Below are 18900 nucleotides of genomic sequence, written 5' to 3'. Positions count from 1 at the left end.
ATGGGGATAACAAGGCAGGAAATGACAAATGTTGGAGGGGATATGGAGAAAGGGGAAGCCTCTTGCCTGTCGGTCGGAATGTGAACTGGTGCAGCCACTCTGGAAAACTGTGTGGAGGTTCCTCAAAGGGGTAAAAATAGAGCTACCCTAGGACCCAGCAATTGCACTGCTGGGATTTACCCCAAAGATACAGATGCACTGAAAGACCGAGACACCTGCACCCCGATGTTTCTAGCAGCAATGTCCACAATAGCCATACTGTGGAAGGAGCCTCGGTGTCCATCGACAGATGAAGGGATAAAGAAGATGTGGTCTATGTATACAAGGGAATAGTCCTCAGCCATTAGAAACGACGAATACCCACCATTCGCTTCAACGTGGATGGAACTGGAGGGTATTATGCTGAGTGAAGTAAGTCAATCGGAGAAGGACAAACATTATATGGTCTCATTCATTGGAGAATATAAAAAATAGTGAAAGGGAATAAAGGGAAAAGGAAGAAAATGAATGGGAAATATCAGTGAGGGAGACAAACCATGAGAAACTCCTAACTGGGAAATGAACAAGGGGTAGTGGAAAGGGAGATGGGCAGGGGATTGGGGTGACTGGGTGACAGGCACTGAGGAGGGCACTTGACAGGATGAACACTAAGTGTTATACTATATGTTGGCAAATTGAATTTAAATTAAAAAATTTTTTAATGAGAAAAACAAAAATTACAATAGAGATCAATTATATGACCTTATGAAATTTAACATTCAATCAATAACCAAAATTTGTTTATATAAATTATATAAAAAATATAAATTAAAAAAGTGTCTGCCTTCGGCTCAGGTCATGACCCGGGTGGCACTGGCTCCCTGCTCTGTGGGGAACCTGCTTCTCCCTCTGCCTCTGCCCGTTCCCCTCCCCCTGCTCATGCTCTCTCTCTCTCTCTGAAATAAATAAAATCTTAAAAAAAAAAAGTTGGAATATGTGATTTGTGTTCCGTTTTGTTTGGAATATATGATTTGTAAATGTATGCTATGCTGGTGTCTCCCTTACCTGCCATGTTTCTGCAGTGGAGTCAGAGCAGAGGGGAGGTGTGATTGCACAGGAACTACCCAGCGGTCTTCCCTGCTGTACCCCATTTTCTCTCTCAGTACTGGACCTGGTCGTCTCTGCACTGCCACTTCAGTTAAGGGCTCCAGGGGCTGAAAATATTCCACAACACGAGATCATGTCAAAAATTTGGACCTAATTGCAAAGGGATTGACAGGCCCAGCGCTCCCCTCCCTACACCCCACCATAGTGGAGCTGACTGCTGAGATGTTTTGTTGCCTAGAGGATGGGATATTTGCACTTCTCTGCACGGACCTAATCAGACCTTCGAGATGAACTGAAGGGGAGGCTCTGCCCCATGCCCTGTTGCTGCCAGGAGACAACGTGCACAGTGGGACACCACAGAGCCTTCCTTCAGGGAGAAAGGACTGGATTCAGATGAATGATATATGGAAGAAGATGAGATTGCTCTGGGGCGGGGGGGAGGCTGCAAATAGCTTGTTAAAAGGGAAAAATCTAACCAGATACAGATATCTATTCCTTGTGAGAAGCATAGAGGGAGAGAATAAATATGGTCTCTTAGCTTTGACTCAGAAGGTCCTTGGGGCAAAGAACTCTGTATACCCAAAGTTCCACTTTTTGAAGAGCCAACAAGTGACCTGACCGCTATGGAAAACAGCTTGGCAGATCCTCAGAAAGTTAAACATAGAATCACTGTATGATCCATCAATTCTAATCCTAGGCATACACCACAATTAAAAGCAGGAACTAAAACAAAATACTTACATACCGATGTTCATCACACCATTGTTTGCAATAGTCAGAATGTGGAAACAGCCCAAATGGCCACCAACAGATGAACAGGCGAACAAACAGGCATGTGTGGACAAAGGAATATCATCTTTAGAAGGAATGAAATTCTGATACGTGGTACAACATGGATGAACCTTGAAAACATTACGATAAATGAAATAAGCCAGACACAAGGAACAAACATGGTAATGATTTAACTTGGAGGAAGCAGCTAGAATAGGCAAATTTATTAAGACAGAAAGCAGAAAAAAAAAAAAGACAGAAAGCAGAATAGAAGTTACCAGGGCCTATAGGGAGCAAGGAATGAGGAGTTTTTAAATGGTACAGAATTTCTATTTGGGATGATGAGCAAGTTCTGGAAATCGATAGTGGTTGCATGGTGAATGCACTTAATACCCCTGCACTGTACACAGAAAAATGATCAACTTAAGTAGTAAATATTGCACCACATTAAAAAAAAAATAAGCCAGCTGACAATATCCAACCTGATGACTTTCTGGGCGTCATCTACGTCCTCACAACCAATGAACAGGTGTGAGGTCTATGTGACCACAAGGAACAGCAGTACTGTGACTGTGTCTTTGGGTTTGCATGTCACATTTGGTCGTGAAATAATAGAGACAAGACTTCTGACCTATGCTCCTATGGGAACTAAGATATGGTACATGAGAAAAGGTTGATTTAAAAAAAAAGAAAAGAAAAGGTTGATTTTGTTGGAAGGGACAAAATAAGCAAAAATAGATTAAGTATGGTTTGATTAGTCAATGGAAATATGCCATAAAGTACAGATACTCATTTGATCAGGGAAGAAAAGAATTGTCAAGTATGAAACATTTGTGCTTCTATTATTATTGGATGGATCGGCTCTCTGTTTAAATGAGTCCCAACCTTGCAATGACTGCAAACATTTGGGATCTTTGTGCACACCTGGATTGTCTATATGAACAGAGCACCTGTTCCAAAGCATTCTGTGCAATGCAGGTGGTTCCTGAGCCAAGAGAGGGGTAATAGGAACTTGCACCTGGACTTTCCAGCCCCCGGGGTAAGATGGCCTTCGGCTGTGATATGTTCCCTAACTTTCAATGCAGTTGCTACCTTTGTGCCCTTTCTGTGAATAAACTGTAGATTTGTAAGCAGGTCATTTTGCATCCCACCATTTTGGGATGCAAAATGTCAAGCCCAGTCAAGCCCATCTGACTACCACCATCGATGTGATTTTGCTGCATTAACAATCACTGGGCTCCTGATGGGGTGCCCTTACCTAGAAGGACACATCACCTCGTTGGCATTCCTGCCAAAATGCTAAAACCTGAATCTAGTCCTCAAGAAATGATAAAAAAAAATCCAGGGTGAGGGACGTTCTGTACAATACCTAGTCCACACTCTTCAAATATATTGATGTCATGAAAACAGGAAACAATCCTTCCGTAATGGATGTCAAATCATCATGAAGAACACTTTAAATATCTTACAATTTTATATGTCAATTATACCTTAATCAGCTGAGGGGGGAAAAAAGACTTAAGGCTGGGCAATTGTTCTAGAGAAAAGAACAGTAATGACACATGACCACTAAAAGCAGTGATTAATCCTGCACACAAGAAACTGGATTGGAAAATTTGGATACGGTCTGCTTATATCATCAAATTAAATTTGATGTGGTTAAATTCCTGTGGCTACATAAAAGTCTATCCTTATTCTTAGGAGATATATTCTAATGTGTATACACATATATATATATATTTATTTAGATTATACTAAATAGAAGTATTGAGTTATGATGTCCTCATCTAAGAGACGAGAGGAAGCAAATGTGACAAAATGTTAAGTGCTAATCAAGGAGAAAGGCATATAAATGTTCATTATAGTATCTTTGAAATACTTTGTAGATTTGACATTTCCCAAAATAAAAACTTAGAAGAGAAAAAATAACAATCACTGTAATTACATTAGGCCAGAAGTCAGCAAACTTTTCTGCAAAAAATATATTTATTCATGAGACACACACACACACACACACACACACACACACACACACAGAGGCAGAGACACAAGGCAGAGGGAGAAGCAGGCTCCATGCAGGGAGCACACTGCAGGGACTCGATCCTGGGTCTCCAGGATCACACCCTGGGCTGAAGGTGGCGCTAAACTGCTGAGCCACCGGGGCTGCCCTACAAAAAATACTTTAAGCTTTACAGAGCATATGGTCTCTGTTGCAACCATTCATCTCTGCCATGTACTGGGAAAGCCATAGAATGAATGGGAGTGGCTGTATTCTAATAAAATCTTATTTACAAAAGCAGGTGGTGGGCCAGATTTGGCTGCAGACCATATTTTCTGGCCCTCTGCCTTAGGCTGTGGCAAACTCAGGGCAATTCTGTTGTGTTCTAGTTGACTAGAAATTCATGGCTGCTCAGGAATTGACAGATGTGAATCAAATATTGTAGCTTGAAATGCCATAATCCTAATCTCCCAATAACTGACAACCTAACAGCCACATCCCACATAAAGCATCCTCTCTTCTTTTTCATCTTGTCCCCAATAAAAACTTTTCAAATCTCATCCTCCCAAAGCCAAAGGTCCAAAGCTTCAATGTCAATCATTTTCTCCTTTCTCAGTTCTCTGAGATCTTGGGAAGTTAGTATAAGACGGTAGTTAGAAACAAGGAGCCTGTGGGAATGTAAAACGGTGCAACCACTATGGAAAACAGTATGGCAGTTCCTCAAAATGCTAAAAACAGAACTACATCTGATCAGCACTTCTGGGTATATTATCCGAAAGAATTAGAAGTCAGGAACTTGAAGAGGTACCTGCACTCTTGTATTCACTGCAGCACTATTCACAATTGCTAAAACATAGAAATAATCAACAGATGAAGGGATAAAGAAAATGTGTAGGAACACCTGGGTGGTGCAGCCGATCTGAGATCGGCTGATCGGCTCAGATCATGATATCGTGAGATCAAGCCCCACATTGGGCTCCATGCTGAGTTTGGAGCCTGCTTGAGACTTTCTCTCTAAATAAATAAATAAAATATCTAAAAAGAATAAAAAAGGGACACGTGGGTGGCTTAACGGTTTAGCACCACCTTTGGCCCAGGGCCTGACCCTGGAGACCCGGAATCAAGTCCCACGTTGGGCTCCCTGCAGAGAAGCCTGCTTCTCCCTCTGCCTGTGTCTCTGCCTCTCTCTCTCTCTCTCTCTGTATCTCTCATGAATAAATAAATAAAATCAAAAAACGTTCAGTTAGGGAAGTTGAACAGGCTCCAGATATCTGCATCTGACATTGTACTTGGTCAAAAATCATGCACACTTAAAAAAAAATCATGCATACTTAAGAATTTGTGAAGCAAAAAAAAATTTTTGTGAAGCGCATTGATTTTATGTTAAGTGCTGTTGCCACAGTAAAAGTAAAAGAAATAGAAGGAGTGGAGGCCCTGGAGCTAGTCTGCATGGGTTTGAATCCTGGCTTCCCCCTTCAGCTCTGTGATCTCGGGCACGACTGGGGCACCTCCAAGCACCGGCTTCCTCTCCGCCACAGGATTCTAGGAGTTGTGCCAAGTGAAGCACTTAGCAGCACAGCACCTCGCATGTATCAAGCACTAATTAATAATAATAGGAATATTATTATTCCCACCAAACTAGCTTTGTCAGACACATTTAAGAGACAATACATTTTTAATGCTTGCTTAACATGGTACCTGGTACGTGAGGACTAAGTGCATGTAAGGTTTCTTAATTATTCTACTAGGCAGTTAAACATAGTCACTTCCCTTATATCTTTCCCTCAACTAACTACTGAGCTATTTAATTTTGCATGTTTTTACACCTTACCCTTTCTCCTGGATTGTAAATAAGCTGAAGGCAAAATCCAGGACATGTGCCTCTTTGCAGCCCCTCTGGCACCATCTGGGCTGGAATATATACAGGCCACAAACAGAGCCTAAGGCAGTTTTAGAGGAAGAACCTTTGGCAGACCACCTAGTTCAGCACTGGCTGACTGATTCATCTAAACACAAAGAGAAAAAAAATTAAAATTAAAATTAAAATTAAAATTAAAAAAAAAACACCAAAGAGAGCTTCCAGAATGAGTCACTATTGCTAATGAAATGATAAGAGGAATTTTCACTTGAAATAGTGACCATGTCCATCCACCCCTTGCATTTTTCAAATCAAGAGAAAATGACCAGACTCCTCCCCCTCCCACACCTCACCTGTCCACTGCCCCAGAGCAGGTGCCACCAGAAATTCAGGTTAATTCCGAAAATGGATACAGTGCTTAGGTGAGATGCCTCCATATTTAAGATGCTTACCAATTTTCCAACTGCCACCCCAAATCTAAGAAACTAGATTTTTTTCAGCTTCATTGATTTTTTATTAAGGGCGGGAGGGATTTTCTTCAAGCAGTGAAACCAGTCAGCAGGTGTATACTTCTGCAGAGGGAATTTAAACCAGACACCTACCCCTGCAGACAACTCATTATTCTTTTAAGGAGGGGTAGGCCTTTCAACTTCCAAGAGGGTGATTCTACCCCTGGAGGTGGCATTCTATACTGATAACCACAGTGGGGTTGCCTGGGAAACCTTGTTTAGAGATCACCTGTGTCACTTTGAAAACAAATGTCTCCCTTTAGGAGCTAATATGCACTATTACAATTCTTCTTTTTTTAAGATTTTATTTATTTATTCATGAGAGACACAGAGAGAGAGAGACAGAGAAGCAGAGGGAGAAGCAGGCTCCATGCCAGGAGCCCGACATGGGACTTGATCCCAGGTCTGGGCTGAAGGTGGGGCTAAACCGCTGAGCCACCCGGGCTGCCCTCCACTATTAAAATTCTGTGTGGTGTGGTGGTTTGGATAGCTTTAGTTCTACTCTTAGAATACTTTTTTTTTCTTTTTTTCTGATTATAAAACAACCATGGTATTGTATAAACTTAGGACAATTTAGAAAATATTAAAAAGGAAATTAAAACCATCTGTAATAACCAACCCAATGGTAACTACTGATAAGATTTTACTGTATTTCTTTCTTTTTTCCTAGCATTGCATGGAATTTTAAAACAAATTTGGAACTATGCTTAACATCATGCCAGGGTAGTTTTCTACATAATTACTATTTAATTTAAACATCCTCCTCTACACATTTAAATATTGAAAATTTTTAACTTCTTTTTTTTAAGATTTTATTTATTTATTCATAGAGACAGAGAGAGAGAGAGAGAGGCAGAGACACAGGCAGAGGGAGAAGCAGGCTCCATGCAGGAAGCCAGATGTGGGACTTGGTCCATGGTCTCCAGGATCATGCCCTGGGCTGCAGGCGCCGCTAAACCGCTGCGCTACCGGGGCTGCCCAAATTTTAACTTCTGTAGTTAATATTTTTATATAAAACTTTATTGTGTTTTTAAAAGTTATTTTCTTAGCATAACTTTCCAGAAATGGGATGGCAGTGCTAGAAAGTAATATGATTTTAAGGCTCTTGACACATAGTGCTGATTTGCTGTCTCGAAATTTTATAATCTGCACTTCCATCAATGAGGCATATCTCTCTACATTTATGGCCATAAAATGCTCTCATAAAAATGTCATCTTTGCCAGTCTAACATCAGAAAAATTATATTATGTTATTAAATTATTTTATACTTGTCTGATTGCTAAAATTGTTCATCTGTCGCTGTCCATTTGGAAGTCTAAATGGTGAATTGTTTGTTCAAGCCCTTTGCACATTTTTGTTTAGTTTGAGAGAGAGAGTGAGTGAGAGAGAGGGAGCAGGGGTGGGGAGGGGCAGAGGGAGAGAGAATCAAGCAGATTCATAGCCAGCACTTGACCTTGAGATCATGACCTGAGCCAAAATCAAAAGTCGAACGTTTAACTAACTGAACCCCCCAGATGCCCTGCTTTGTGCATTTTAAATGGTTAAAATGTTTTTAATTTTCTTACTTGAAAAAGTACTAAAATTTTTTTCATATTTGTACTAGTAATATGTCCTTTTTTTCGTCCAACCTTGTGATATAATTGTCATGTAACATTCTGTAAGTTTAAGGTGTACAGCATGATTTAATACACACTTATGTTGCAAAATGATTACCACAAAATGGTTAGTTAATACATCTATTGCCTCACGCAATTACCTTTTTAATTTAAGCTAAATTTTTTTGGTAAGAATATTTAAGATCTACTTTCTTAGCAATTTTCAAGTATGTAATTACACTATTGTTAACTATAGTCACCATGGTGTATATTAGATCTTCAGAACTTACTCATCTTACAACTGGAAGTTTGTACACTTTAACCAAACATCTCCCCATTTCCCACCCCTCAGCCACTGGCAACTACAGTTTTACTGTTTACATGACTTTTTATTTTTTAAAGATTGATTGATTGATTGATTGATTTGAGAGAGTGGGAGAGGAAGGGCAGAGCAAAAGAATTTCAAGCAGACTCCCTACTGAGTGGAAACCCCACACAAGGCTCAATTTCATGACCCTGAGATCATGACCTGTGCCAAAATCAAGAGTTGGACGCTTAACCAACTGAGCCCCCTAGGCACCCCAGGATTCCAGGATTTGTACTGATCAGAGATGAAGGCCCTGTGTGTGTTTACATAATATATGATTACCGTATTCTGTGCTTAGAGATCCAGAGGAAAAATGAATGATTCTGACTTCATTGTATATATATTTTTAAAAATATTTATTTAGGGCAGCCTTGGTGGCTTAGCGGTTTAGCACCGTCTTCAGCCCGGGGCGTGATCCTGGAAACCCAGGATTGAGTCCCGCGTTAGGCTCCCTGCATGGAGCCTACTTCTCCCTCTGCTGTGTCTCTGCCTCTCTCTCTCTCTCTCTGTCTCTCATGAATAAATAAATAAATGTTTTAAAAAATATAAAAGATTTATTCATTTTAGAAAGAGAAAGAGCACACAAGTAGATGGAGGGGCAGAGGAAGAAGGAGAGAGAGAATCCTCAAGCAGACCCCTTGCCCAGTGCGGAGCCTGGCTCCGGGAAGATGCCAGGACCTTGGGCTCATGACCTGAGCTGCAATCAAGAGTTGAACCACCCGCCGACTGAGCCACCCAGGTGCCCCAAAGTCAGCCTTTTTAGATTCCACATATAGATTCCACAAGTGAAATCCTACAGTATTTGTCTTTCTCTTATTTATTTCACTTGGCATTAATGCCCTCAAGGTCCATCCATGTTGTTGCAAATGGTAGGATTTCCTTTTCTGTGGCTGAATTTGATTTTATAACATTGCCTTATCCATTCTTTGTCAGTAGACACATAGGTCATTTCCAAGCTTTGGCTGTTGTGACTAGTGCTGCAATGAACATGGGAATACAGATATTTCTTTGAGACACTGTGATTTCATTTCCTTTTGCATTTTTTTAAGATTTTATTTATTTACTCATGAGAGACACAGAGAGAGGCAGAGACATCTATTCACAGAAGTGGGATTGCTTGATCATATGGTCATATTTCTCATTTTTTGAGGAACCTCCATAATTTTTTCCACAGTGACTGTACCAAATTACATTTCCACCAATAGTGCACAAGGGTTCTCTTCTCCACTTACTTACCAATACTTGTTGCTTCTCATCTTTTTTATAATAACCATCCCCACAGGTGTGAGGTGATATCTTATTGAGGTTTTGTTTTGCATTTCCCTGCTGATTAGTGGTGTTGAGCATCTTTTCGTGTATCTATTGGTCATTTGTATGTCTTCTTTGCCAAAATGTCTATTCAAGATTTCTTCTCATTTTTAAATCAAATTATTTAGTTGAGTTGCATGAGTTCCTTATATATTTTGGATATTAGCATCTTATTAGATAGTTTCCAAATATTTCCTCCCATTCTGCAGATTGTTTTTTCATTTGGTTGATGGTTTTCTTTGTTGTACAGAAGCTTTTTGTTTTTAATTTTTATTGAGATAAAATTAACACATTACATTGTATTAATTTTAGGCGTACAACGTAATGACTTTATAAATGTTTATATTATGAAATCATTGCCACAATGGGTTTAGTTAACATCCATCACCACACATAGTTACAATGTATTTTTATATTTTCTTTGATGAGAACTTAAAAGATTTACTTTCTTAGCAACTTTCAAATATACAATACAGTGCTATTATTATAGTCACTGTACTGTACAATATATCCCTAAAACCTATCTATCTTTTAACTGAAAGTTTGTTTCTTATGACCACCTTTGCACATTTCACCCACCAATCCCCTTCCCCACCCTGTGTCTGGCAACCACCAATCTGTTATCTGTAGCTAGGAGTTCATTTCTCCTTAAAAGATTCTACATGATAAGTGAGATCTTTCAGTATTTTTCTTTATCTGATTTATTTCAGTTAGTATAATGGCTTCAAAGTCCACCTAAGTTGTTGCAAATGGCAGTGTTCTTTTTTTATTACTGAATAATATTCCATTACACACACAGACACACACCCATTTTCTTTATCCATGCATTTGTTGGTGGACACTTATCTAATTTACATGTCTTGGTTATTGTAACTAATTATTGTAAATAATGCTGCAAAGAACATAGGGTACACATATCTCCTTGGGGGTAGTGATTTCATTTTCTTCACATCTATACCTTGAAGTGAGATTGCTGGAATATGTGGTTGTTACACTTTTTATTTTTTGAGGAACCTCAACTATTTTCCACAGTGGCTGTACAGATTTACTGTCCACCAAAAGTGCGTGTTACCTTTTCTCCACACTGTTCCCAACACTTGTTTTTTCTTATCTTTTTGTTAATAGCCATTCTAATGGTGTGAGGTGATATCTCACTGTAGTTTTGATTTGCATTTCCCTGATGATTAATGATATTGAACACCTTTTCATGTATGTTTTGGCTATTTGTATGTCTTCCTTGGGAAAATGTCTATTTAGGTTCCCTGCACATTTTTAAATTGGATTTTTTTCTATTGAGTTGTATGAGTTATTTATATATTTTAGAAATTAGCCCTTTTTTAGATATGTGATTTGCAGATATTTTCTCCCACTCTGTAGGTTGCTTTTCATTTTGTTGATGGTTTCCTGTGCTGTATAGAAGTTGTTTTAATTTGATGCAGTCCCTCTTGATTTTTGCTTTCATTGCCATTGCTTTTGATGTCAAATCCAAAAAAATAATCGCCAAGACCAATGCCAAAAAGCTTATCCCTATGTTTTATTCTAGGAGTTTATGGTTTTGGGTCTTATATTCAAGCCTTTCATCTATTTTGAGCTGTTTTTGTGTTTGGTGTATGATAGTGTTCCCTTTTTTGCTTTTGCATGTGGCTGTCCAGCTTTCCTAACACCATTTAATGGAGAGATTATCCTTTTGTCATTGTATATTCTTATCTTCTTTGTTGTAAATTAATTGACTCTCCATGTATGGATTTATTTCTGAGGTTTCAATTCTGTTTCATTGATCTATGTGTGTTTTTTAAAAAAGATTTTATTTATTTATTCATAGAGAGGGAGAGAGAGAGACAGAGAGAGAGAGAGAGGGAGAAGCAGGGAGCCTGACATGGGACTCGATCCTGGGACTCCAGGATCACGCCCTGGCCTGAAGGTGGTGCTAAACCACTGAGCCACCTCGGCTGCCCTGTGTGTTTTTATGTCAGTACCGTATTGTTTTGATTACTATAGCTTTGTAATATAGTTTGAAATCAGAAAGTGTGATACTTCCAGCTTTGTTCTTTCTCAAAGTTGTTTTGATTTTGGGGGGTCTTTTGTGGTTCCATACAAATTTTACAATTGTTTTTTCTCATTTTTGAAAAATGCCATTGGAATTTTGATGACAATTGCATTGAATCTATAGATCGCTTTGTGTAGTATGGACATTTTAATAATATTAATTCTTCTAATCCATGAGCATGGAATATCTTTCCATTTATTTGTGTCTTTACCCTTTCTTTCATCAATGTCTTATAATTATCAGGGTGCAGTTCTTTCACCTTCTTGGTTAAATTTATACCCAAGTATTTTATTATTTTTGACTATTATAAATGGGATTGCTTTATTAATTTTTCTTTCTGATAGTTCATTATTAGTGTATAACAACAAACTGCTTTTTGCATATTGTTTTTGTATCCTGCAACATTACTGATTTCATTTGTTAGTTCTCATAGTTTGTGTGTATGTGTATGTGTGTGTGTTATTGTTAGGGTTTGCTATGTATAAGATCAATTGTCAGCAAATATAGTTTTACTTCTTCCTTTACAATTTGGATGCCTTTTATTTCTTTTTCTTGCCGAATTGCTCTGGCTAGGACTTCTAGTACTATGTTGAATAGGAGTGCTGAGAGTGGGCATCCTTGTCTTCCTGAAAATAGAGAAAAAGCTTTTATTTTTCACCAAGTATGATGTTAGACGTGAGTTTGTCATATATGGCCTTTATTATGCTGAAGTATGTTCTCTCTATATACACCTTGTTAAGCGTTTTCATCATGAGTGGATGTTGATTTTTGTCAAATACTATTTCTCCATTTACTGAGATAGATGATCATGTGATTTTTATCATTCATCTTGTTAATGTGGTACATCACATTGATTAATTTCATATGTTGAGCCATACTTGCATCCAGGGATAAATCCCACTTGATCATGCTGTATGGCCCTTCTAATATGCTATTGAATTCAGGTTGCTAGTATTTTGTTAATAATTTTTGCATCTATATTCATCAGAATATTGGCCTGTAATTCTTTCCTTGTTGTGTTTTTATCTTGCTTTGGTATCAGGGTAATACTGGCCTCAAAATGAGTTTGGGAGTGTTCCATTCTCTTCAGTTTTCTGTAAGAGTTTGAGAAGGACTGGCACTAATTCTTTAAATGATTGGTAGAATTCACTAATGAAGCCATCTGGTCCTAGACTTTTGTTTGTTGGGGGGTTTTTAACTACTGATTTCATCTCCTTACTCATTATTGGTCTGCTTAGATTATTTTTTTATTTTTATTTATTTATGATAGTCACAGAGAGAGAGAGAGACAGAGACATAAGCAGAGGGAGAAGCAGGCTCCATGCCCCGGGAGCCCGATGTGGGATTCGATCCCGGGTCTCCAGGATCCAAAGGCAGGCGCCAAACTGCTGCGCCACCCAGGGACCTTGGTCTGCTTAGATTGTATATTTCTTCATGATTTAGTCATGGTAGGTTGTGTGTTTCAAGGAATTTATTCTAGGTTATTCAATTTGTTGACATGCAATTGTTCATAGAAGTCTCATAATCCATTGCATTTCTTTTTTTTTAAGATTTATTTGAGAGAGAGAGAACACAAGCAGGGAGAAGGGGCAGAGAGAGAGAGAGAGAGAGAAGCAGATCCTCTGCTGAACAGGAAGCACAATGCAGGGCTCAAACCCAGGACCCCAGGACCATGACCTGACCCAAAGGTGGAGCCTTAATCAACTGAGCCACCCAGGCACCCCAATCCCTTGCATTTCTGTGGTATCAATTGTAATTTTTTTCATTTGATTTTATTTGAATTTTCTCCCTTTTTGTCCTAAATCAGCTAAAGATTTATCAATATTGTTGATCTTTTCAAAAAGCTCTTAGTTTCACTGATCTTTTCTATTGTTTTTCTGGTCTCTATTTTATTTCTGTTCTGATCTTCCTTTGTTATTTTCTTCCTTCTGCAAATTTTGGGCTTAGTTACTTTCCTAGTTCTTTGAAGTTTAAAATTAGGTTGTTAATTTGAGATCTTTCTATTATCTTAATGTAGGCATTTATCACTATAAACTTCCCTCTTAGAACTGTTTTTTGCTGTATCCCTTAAGTACTAGTATGTCTTTATAGCAAATATTTTCTTTTTTTAAAGATTTTATTTATTTATTCATGACAGACACAGAGAGAGAGAGAGAGAGAGAAAGAGGCAGAGACACAGGCAGAGGGAGAAGCAGGCTCCATGCAGGAAGCCCGACATGGGACTCGATCCCGGGTCTCCAGGATCACACCGTGGGCCGAAGGCAGCGCTAAACCACTGGGCCACCAGGGCTGCCCAATATTTTGTTTCCTTATTGATTTTTCTGCTTAAATGAATCTATCATTGATGTAGGTGGGATGTTAAAGTCCCTTACTATTACTGTCAGTTTCTCCCTTTATGTCTGTTAATAATTGCTTTATGTATTTAGGTGTTCTTATGGTAGGTGTATAGACATTTAAAACTGTTACATCATCTTGTTGATCTACTTATCATTGTGTAATGCCGTTCTTTGTCTCTTGTTACAGTCTTTGTCTTAAAGTCTATTTTGTCTGGCATAAGTATTACTACGCTGGCTAATTTTTTTTTCACTTCTGTTTGCATGGAATATTTTTCTCTGTCCTTTCTCTTTTTGTCTGTATGTGTTCTTACATCTGAAACGAGTCTCTTATAGGCAGCATATAGATGGACTTTTTTTTTTATCCATTCTGTCACTCTTTATTTTTTGCATATCTATTACATATTTTTGGTTTATGATTTCCATGAGCTTCATATATAACATCCTACTTCTAATTATGGCCTCTTGTTTTCCATTTACAGAAGTCCCTTTAACATTTCGCACAAGGGGGCAGCCCCGGTGGCGCAGCGGTTTAGCGCCGCCTGCAGCCCAGGGCGTGATCTGGAGACCCGGGATTGAGTCCCACGTCAGGCTCCCTGCATGGAGCCTGCTTCTCCCTCTGCCTGTGTCTCTGCCTCTCTCTCTCTCTCTCTCTTTCTGCATCTCTATGAATAAATAAATAAAATCTTAAAAAAACTACTCTTAAAAAAAACATTTCGCACAAGGCTGGTTTAATGGTGATGAACTCCTTTGGGAAATTCTATGTCTCCTTCAGCTCTGAAATAATAAGCTTGCCAGGTAGAGTATTCTTGATTCCAGGTTTTTTTCCTTTTGTCACTTTAAATATAGCATGCCATTTTCTTCTGGCCTGAAAATTTTCTACTGAAAAACTAGCTGATAGCTCAGTTTCCCTTGTACATAACTAGTTGCTTCTCACTTGCATATTTTAAAATTTTCTCTTCATCTTTAATCTTTGACATTTTAATTACTATGTATCATGGTGTGACCCCCTTGGAGTCCTTGGAGTCCTCTTGTTTGGAACTCTCTGTGCTTCCAGAATCTGGATGTCTCTTTCTCTTGCCAAGTTAGAGAAGTTTTCAGATGTTATTTCTTCAAATAAGTTTTCTGTCTCTTTCTTTCTGTCTTCTCCTTCTGTGAACCCTATAATGCAAATGTTTGTTTAACTTGATGTTATTCAAGAGATGCTATAAACTATCCTCATTTTAAAATTCTTCTTTCCTCCTGGTTGTCCAGCTGAATTCTTTCCATCACTCTGCCTTCCAGATCACTGATCTGTTCTTCTGCATTCTCTATTCTACTGATTTCCTTAGTGTATTTTTCATTTCAGTTATTGTATTCTTCAACTCTGATCAGTTCCTTTTCATATTTTCTATATCTTTGTTGAAGTTCTCACTGAGTTCATCCACTCTTCTTCTCTTCAGTCTGATGAGGATCCTTCTGACCATTACTTTGAACTCTTTATCAGGTAGATTGCTTATCTGTTTCACTTAATTCTTTTTCTGAGTTTCTTGTCTTCTTTTGTTTGCAGCATATTCCTGTCTTCTCATTTCGCTTGACTTTCTGTGTTTGTTTCTCTGAATTAGGTGAAACAGTACTTCACCTAAACTTGAAGTATGATTAGTCCCAGTATAGATTGTGTGTGCCTGGTGACTTGGCCTGGCTGGCTGGCTACGTAGGTGGTATGGACTAGGAGTCCTGTGGTGCTGAGTTTACTTCTATGTGAATTTGTTTAAAAAATATTATGACTTCTCCGTTGGGAATCCATTGGTTGTTTGGGAGTGAGTAGTTTACTTTTCTTTCTTTCTTTTTTTTTTATTTATGATAGGCACACAGTGGGAGAGAAAGGCAAAGACATAGGCAGAGGGAGAAGCAGGCTCCATGCACTGAGAGCCCGACGTGGGATTCGATCCCGGGTCTCCAGGATCGCGCCCTGGGCCAAAGGCAGGCGCTAAACCGCTGCGCCACCCAGGGATCCCTGCTTTTCATATATTTGTGAATTTTTCAGGTTTCCCCCTGTTGCTGACTTCAAGTTTCATATCATTGTTGTTAGAAAAGATACTTGGTATAATTTCAGCATTTTTAAGTTTGCTAAAATTTATTTTGTGGTCTAACATGATCTATCCCAGACAATGTTCCACACATGCTTGAGAGGAATGTGTATTTTGCTGCTGTTGGGTGAAATGTTTTGTATATATCAGTGGAGCCCATTTGGTTTATTTACGTTTGTTTGTTTGTTTATTTAATTTATTTATTTATGATAGACATAGCAAGAGAGAGAGAGAGAGGCAGAGACACAGGCAGAGGGATAAGCAGGCTCCATGCTGGGACCCCAACTTGGGACCGATCCTGGGACTCCGGGATTGTGCCCCGGGCCAAAGGCAGGCGCCAAACTACTGAGCCACCCAGGGATTCCCCCATTTGGTTTATTTTTTTTATTTTTTATTTTTTTAATTTTTATTTATTTATGATAGTCACAGAGAGAGAGAGAGAGGCAGAGACACAGGCAGAGGGAGAAGCAGGCTCCATGCACCGGGAGCCCGACGTGGGATTCGATCCCGGGTCTCCAGGATCACGCCCTGGGCCAAAGGCAGGCGCCAAACCGCTGCGCCACCCAGAGATTCCCCCCAATTTGGTTTAAATGTAGTTCGGATCCAATGTTTCCTTACTGATGTTCTATCTGGATGATCTATCCATTGTTGAAAGTGCATTCAAGTCCCCCACTATTGTTGCATTGTTGTCAATGTCTCCCTTCAAATCTGTTAGCATTTGCTTAATATACATAGGTGCTCTCATGGTGGATGCATATTGTAAATGTCTATTTACAATTGTAATATATTCATGTTGAGCTTACCCCTTTATCATTATATAATAACTTTCTTTGTTTTTTGTTTCTTAAAGTCTATTTTGTATGTTATAAATATAGCTACCTCTTCTCTATTTTGGTTTCTATTTGCATGGAGTGTCTTTTTCCATCCTTTCACTTTGAGTCTATGTGTATTCCTGGAGCTAAAGTGAGTCTTTTGTAGCCAGCATCTTCTTCTTTTTTTTTCCCCCAGCATCTTCTTTTTATCCAGAAAGCCATATGCCTTGAGGTGGGGAATATAATCCATTTACATTTAATAGTGTTATATTTAATTGGTGTTATTTATTTATTTTTTAATTTATGATAGTCACACACACACACACACACAGAGGCAGAGACACAGGCAGAGGGAGAAGCAGGCTCCATGCACGGGGAGCCCGACGTGGGATTCGATCCCAGGTCTCCAGGATCGCACCCTGGGCCAAAGGCAGGCGCTAAACTGCTGCGCCACCCAGGGATCCCTAATTGGTGTTATAAATGGAAAGAACTTCCCCAATTTAACCACCTTTATGGACTATGCATTCTACAAATGCATAAAGAAAACAGTTTAAGAACAACAAAAGGTAAAGGGAATACTTACATATATTTTATACTAGTTCTTTCACCATTTTGTATTTTTATGCGTGTCTCTTTAATCCACCAGGAATTGAATTTATGATAGTATGAGATGAAGCTCTAGTTTAATTATTTACCAAAAATTGGTAATACAGTAGAATACCATTGGGGAGTGGAACGCCATCACTTATAATAAGGTGAAGCGTACATATCAGTGGGCTGGGAATTGTACATCTCCTCCCTCAGTCATTCTTATCTAGACTTAATTCTACCATTAAAACGTCTTAAAAGAAAAGAAAAAGTCTTACCACTGAAGCTGGCTCTGTCCAAATGTGTTATCCCTGGGCACCTGTCATATCAAAAAGAAGCTTATAAACCATTGAAATAATGATATCCAGCATGATTAAACTTTTAATTTTCAAATACTCAAAGGAAGTTGGAAAAAATAGTAGAGAGACCTCCTGTACATACCTGCCTCCAATGGTAATACCATACATAAGTATAGTATAGTACCATACCAGAAAATCAATATTGGTATAATCTACAAACCTTATTCCCATTTCACCCTTTTAACATGCATTTATTTGGGTTTGCACACATATGCAGTTCTGTGCAATTTAATAGCATGTATATATTTGTATAACTATCACCAAAAACAAGATACAGCACAAAATCAAGAACTACCTTCACAAAACAACTCCCTCATGCTACCTTCCACCCCTGTCTCCAACCTCTAGTAACCACTGATCTTTTCTCCATGTCTATAATTTTATCATTTCAACAGTGTTATGTAAATGAAATCATATGATATGTAACTTTTGAAGTTGGATTTTTCACTCCAGTTGTTGCATGTATTAAGAGTTCTTCCTTTTTTGTTGCTTAGTAGTGTTCCATTGTATGTATGTACCACAGTCTAACCCATGAAAAAACACATGGAACATTGCTAGTTTGGAGTTATTCAAAATAAAGCTGCTATTAACATTTGTGCACAGTTTTTGCCTGAACAAGAGTTTTCATGCCCAGGAGTACTATTGCTGGGTTGGATGGTAAGTAAATGTTTTTAAAGAAATTATCAGGGGGATCCCCGGGTGGCTCAGTGGTTTGGTGCCTGCCTTCGGCCCAGGGCGTGATCCCGGAGTCCCAGGATCGAGTCCTGCATCAGGTTCCCTGCACGGAGCCTGCTTCTCCCTCTGCCTGTGTCTCTGCCTCTCTCTCGCTCTGTGTGTGTGTGTGTGTCTCATGAATAAATAAATAAAATCTTGAAAAAAAGACATTATCAAACTATTTTCTAGAGTGGCTATAGCATTCTATACTTTTTCTCTTCTTTTTCCATGTTTTTATTTTTTCCTTGGGTTCATTTTCCCTTTTATCAAGTGAAGTTCCTATTACTTCTCTTTTTTTATTTACATTTTTAAAAACATGGTAAAGCACTCATAAAATTTACCATTTTAGCTATTTTTAAGTGCAAAATTCAGTGGCATTAATTATATTCACAATGTTATGCAATTATCACCATTACCCATTTCCTGAACTTTTCCATCCTCCTCAACAGAAACTCTGTACCATTAAACAATAACTCTGTATTCC

The 18900-nt window shown here is 38.7% G+C and overlaps 1 long non-coding RNA gene across 1 annotated transcript; it reads right to left on the bottom strand.

Moving 5' to 3' along the window:
- Positions 1 to 1710: 1710 nt before the first annotated feature.
- LOC119872132 lies at positions 1711 to 6411 on the bottom strand. The gene is made up of 3 exons (XR_005360499.1): positions 6167 to 6411; positions 5688 to 5862; positions 1711 to 1988 (listed from the first exon to the last, which is right to left on the bottom strand). It is a non-coding gene; the product is annotated as an uncharacterized LOC119872132 (long non-coding RNA).
- Positions 6412 to 18900: the final 12489 nt, after the last annotated feature.

Source organism: Canis lupus, chromosome 6, assembly GCF_011100685.1.
Source record: "Canis lupus familiaris isolate Mischka breed German Shepherd chromosome 6, alternate assembly UU_Cfam_GSD_1.0, whole genome shotgun sequence".
NCBI lineage: Eukaryota > Metazoa > Chordata > Mammalia > Carnivora > Canidae > Canis > Canis lupus.
Note: the sequence above shows the minus strand (reverse complement) of the source record. Positions and strands in the feature narration are given on the sequence as shown.